Source organism: Rutidosis leptorrhynchoides, chromosome 11, assembly GCF_046630445.1.
Source record: "Rutidosis leptorrhynchoides isolate AG116_Rl617_1_P2 chromosome 11, CSIRO_AGI_Rlap_v1, whole genome shotgun sequence".
In the NCBI taxonomy this organism is placed as follows: domain Eukaryota; kingdom Viridiplantae; phylum Streptophyta; class Magnoliopsida; order Asterales; family Asteraceae; genus Rutidosis; species Rutidosis leptorrhynchoides.
This window is the reverse complement of record NC_092343.1, coordinates 162,400,977-162,405,980: the sequence shown is the minus strand read 5'-3', so window position 1 is coordinate 162,405,980 and position 5,004 is coordinate 162,400,977. Positions and strand designations below refer to the sequence as shown.

At 31.3% G+C, this 5,004-nt stretch overlaps 1 long non-coding RNA gene across 4 annotated transcripts; it reads left to right on the top strand.

Annotated features, from left to right (window-relative positions):
- The first annotated feature begins 234 nt into the window (after positions 1-234).
- On the top strand, positions 235-4,174 carry LOC139876803 (uncharacterized). Of its 4 annotated transcripts, none has more exons than XR_011768309.1 (6): positions 235-563; positions 1,045-1,093; positions 2,628-2,701; positions 3,055-3,186; positions 3,846-3,884; positions 4,014-4,174. It is a non-coding gene; the product is annotated as an uncharacterized lncRNA (long non-coding RNA). The 4 variants fall into 4 exon arrangements; XR_011768310.1 differs by adding an exon at positions 1,495-1,574 and having other exon boundaries at positions 3,055-3,884; XR_011768307.1 differs by having other exon boundaries at positions 3,055-3,884.
- The last annotated feature ends 830 nt before the right edge of the window (positions 4,175-5,004 follow it).

The following is a 5,004-nucleotide window of genomic DNA, read 5'->3' as shown; positions in this document are numbered from 1 at the left end:
TTATAATAACAAAGCTAAAAATAGATCATTTAAATTCAAACCACTAATTCTAGCCTCCCATTATTATTAACATCGATAATTCAGACCATCCAAATTTTCTAATCACCTCATAATCATCTTGATTAGCAATAATGAGACTATAATACTCTCAAAATTAAAAAAAAAAAAAAAAAAGGACTGGAGAAAATAACAAAATTAGGGGTCTAGAACATATCATTCATTCACGACTTACTTTCAGAGTAAAAAAACCCTAACTTTCTCCCCCAAAATACTCGACCAAAAACAAAATCAAATCTGAATTTCGTCCACAATTTCGATCCGTACGAACGTTTAACAGGAAGAATAATGGTTGCTGTTGTAAATCATCAGGTCAGGAAGATTAATGGGTTTGAGTCAGATTCTGATGTAGTTTCTGATGTAGATCAAATATAACAGAAAGAGTAATGGGTTTGAGTCAGTTTATGCTGTATATAGGTTAGTGTTGAAAATTATTATGATGATTAAAGGCGCTGTAAACAATAATCAGATTTGTAATTAGACTAGCCGCTGTAAAGGATAATCAGGTTAGTCTTCAAAATTATTATGATTATGATTAAAGGGTAGATAATGGCCATTACAAATCTGTTCTTTATATGTGTTTTAAGCTTATGTATCCTAGATTTGAAGGCATAATTTCATATGCTACGATTATGAATATGAATGCTTCTTTATCATAGATTTGTATCTCTTATGTTTATGAGTAAAGATGATTCTTTACTCGATACATTTTTTATATCATGTGGTTATGAGTATGGATGCTTCTGATTTTGTGACTTTATAACCCTTGCGAAATCATCTTACAAGTTCAAGAATTTAGTGCATTAAAATAATCTATTCTTCACTAATCCTTGATACAATTTCCAGTTAGATTAGAAAATCTATTTTATAATTTGATGTTTATTTAAGGTCTATTTATTTGATTAAAGATTAGATCTTTATGGTGTAATAATTTTTTTGATAGGTTTTTTGTGTTGTGGTATACATCTGATCTTAAACTAATTTCAGGGTGTTTCGACATTGGTACACATCGTTGAATCTTTTCACTTTGACGAAGGTATTTTTCCGTTTGTTGAGGTTTGTATTTCTATTTCACCATCTTAAGGATTTATCATGTAGTCGTGTATGGGTTGCACAATGGATGGGTTGGGCCGGGTTGACTTTAATTTTTCTTGGCCAAAGAAATAATTTTTCTTCTGTTCTACAGATATTAAGTGTGTCACAGTCAAATATGATTACAAAACCTAAATCAATGAAATGGTTCAGATATTTTTGCTCAATAAAACACCAATTTGGTACATTAGATATCAAGGGTAATTTTTCTGAGCTACATTAGTAATATGAATTCAATCTTCTGAGCTACATTAGTAGACCAAGAACAGTTGTTTTTGTTCGATTAACATGTGTGTTGAGGTCGTCGATTTTCCTTTATTGTTCGTTTACTTATTTTATTAGCAGTTTCTTTGAGTTTTCTTACTTCGGGCTTTGTCTTTGCAACCCCGAGTGTAACGGTCACACCCCAGCCCTACATATAACAGGTATCTCATATCAGTACATTATTAAAAATATATGTTAATGAGATTTTGATTACAATAGCGAGAGCATTGCGTCACAACAAGATTGTAAAGCAGTAGCTATCATGTCAGTTTCACCAATACATTCAAAATATTAGTCTGCCCCACCATCAGTCACCCGCTTTATGACCTAAAGACAAAATCAACATGGCAACTTTGTTACATAATCAGTTTACATTAACAATTACTCTTATATAGTTTTTATTGAGCATAAATAGTTGTAATGATTGAAAACGGAAGCTAGGTTTTGTAATCAGATTTGACGTGACTATGTCTGGCAAACGGGTCAGGTTGGGTCGGTTTGGGTAACGGGTCAAAATGATTTTGGGTCAAAATGGGTCATAGGTCAAACGTGTCAATTTTTTAAATGGTCAGGTTGGGTCGGTTTGGGTAACGGGTCGAAACGGGTCACATGTCAATTGGGTCAATTGGGTTACATCGCTTTTTTTTTTTTTTTTTTACATTTATTACATTATTTTAGTTATTATTATTTTTATTTATTATATATACATAAGAAGTATTAATATACATAATAAATGTTATAACCATGAATGCTTTCATAAATTTTTGACGGATGAAACTTTTTATGCTCGGCCCATTTGACCTATTAACAAAACCCATTAGACCTATTTCTATTTATTGATCTTTGAGTATTGATACCCATTAGACCCGTTCCTTTATTTTTTGTATAGATTTCAATAGGTTGGAGAGAAACCCATTTGAATCTTTTTTTAAGTTTTGATTTACATTCCTAATTTTTTTCAAGACCAAATTGACTCGAAAGCTTGACCCATTGGACCCGAATTTGAGTGTTTAGGTCTCAGTTTCCAGGTATAGACGTGACACACTTAATATCTGTTAAGGTACCAAACTATCTGAATATGAAATGGTTTAGATATCAAGGGTAATTTTCTGAGCTACATTAGTAATATGAATTCAATTTATGAACTGTTAACAATATGAAATATTTACCTTTGCTCACATTTTGTTAACAATCTCAATTTATTATTGTTCAAGGACATCTTGGGTGGACCCTCATGGCCATTCTTTGACTAAACATTCTTGGATGTAGATTGGCACTCATACTGCAAGTATTACTTCACTTCCTCAAATTATATTTCCATTCTGTCTTTGTTGGTTTCATTGTAAGTCAATTTTTAAAACAAAAGCTAATTGAATTAAAACTAAAGGGATAATTATATATCTTTGTTGGATGAGAAAATATTTCCATGCCCTTTATGTAGAATCGAAAAGATTAAAATAGAATCGAATTCAATCTTAATTCATTGACGATTTTATATGGCAATATGATTCTCATCCAACAAACATTAATTAACTTGTAAGTAAACTTCCTAGACTTTTTATGTAATTTAGAGTACTTTAATTAACTTGAAGGATTATAGTTAAACATGAATTTTCTTTCAATATTTGTTATTGTTGGAAGGACATCAATTATATTTGAACTGAAGAGATATGCTTCTGATCTTGGCTGCTGGTATAGAAGAAAGTTTACACAACCATCTTTTACATCACAGAATCTTGTCACCAACCTTTTGTTTTCCATATTCAACATCAGGTTATTTCTTCGTTTTGATGTTATCTTAATCTTTAGTGGTATCAAAGTATTAAGAGATAGCAAATGGGTTCACTATAAAGCAGCATTTTTAGAATGATTGAATGGGTCAGTTTGTGTTGCCGGAATACATTAATTGTGTGATATTTGAACTTTAAAGTTCTATGGGTATTGGAAAATTGTTTATTTTTTGTTGGTTTATACTTTATAGATTACTTTGCTTAAGGAACTTTTCTGTGACGTTGAAATTAAATTTTTGTACAAAGGTAATTTTTGATGTTAACCTTTTTGTTCTTTCTTTCTTTTGTTTTCATCCACCACCATATTAATTACGAAGATACAAACAAAGAATAGTTTAATATGATTGTTCGAGTCTTGTACATGTTAGGTTCATAAACTTATTAAAGCTGAAACAATTCAAACGGGTCGAACATATCAAAGGTGACCCAAAGTGAATGGTAGTGATAAATCCAACACAAAAATTGAGAGATCCACCATTTTCATACATTGCTGAGTTGTCCAAAGTGAATTAAAGTGAAGTTGGTCAACTTGGTAACACAGATAATGTACTTTGTTCATTAGCATACTTTATGCAACAATTATCCTAATTTAACTTGCGTTTACAATATGATGTTTACCTTTTTTTTTAATATGGACAACAGTTTGCTACCTCACAAACATTGCTTGTCCCTAATACAAAGGTAATTCAGGAAGTTTTTTTTGTTCATTTTTTTTTTATTCATTTGTCACACGTGTATAATGTATCATATGAGGAAGTAACAATTCATGTTACAAGGTGTGTAATATGCTTATGTTTGACTATTGGTTAGGAAGCTCCAGCTATTTGAGGTACCAAACTGGTGTCCATATCCAACATTACCAATTCTTTGCTGCTCATTGCCCATGGAACGGAGAAGCCAAACTGTGTGTTTCCTTAAGCACCCTATAAGTGGTAATATGAGTTGGATGTTGGGTCGAAAGAGGATTGTCATTCTTTTATCTAATATGTTGTGTTTTAGAATGCTATGGTTTCAAACTTTGACATAGCGTCAAAGAAGGTGATACATCAAAGAAGTGATAGGACAATGGAAGGAATCTTCATAAGATGTGGGATGCCAATATTATTCTAGTAGGCTTAGACTAAAGATGTTATATATGGTTCTTTGATTTGTTATAGTTATTGGATTGTTATAAAAACCAATTTCTTGAATATTACAACTAGAGTCAATTTGATTAGTTCAATATGACTTTTGTGCACTTGGTTGAAGTTTCATTTTTAGTTTATGGAGTTGTGGTATATGTAGAGGAGTTAACCGGAGATTTTTAATGGGTAATTTAGTATCACGAAATGTGGCACATAGCTATAATTAGATTATGATGCTATTTTTCTTTTTTATGGTTAAATGATTTGGGAGTAACATTATACTACTTTACTATCTCACATAACCATAATTTTTATACATGATGCAATCGAGAAAGAGCCAAAGGTTGGCGTTTTGTTGTCACATAATTGTAGACGTCAGTATATAAGAGTGACGACCAACGTGATGATGTGGGACAATTGAGCACAAGCAAGATGTTGAGCCAATTAGCAAATTAAAGAACAAATATTTTCTACAAAGTTGCTTCGAATATGCATTTGCTTTTTTATGTTCTGTTCTCTATGGTAACATATTTTCTTCTTATATTAGTGTTTCAGATTCTTTAACTTTAGTTATATTTGTTGTCTCTTATTATATCTTATGTGTATTGTGTCATGTTTCTTTTGACGTTGCACCTTCGTTTGTATGTTTGTGGTTTATATTATTTGCTTTCAACCAG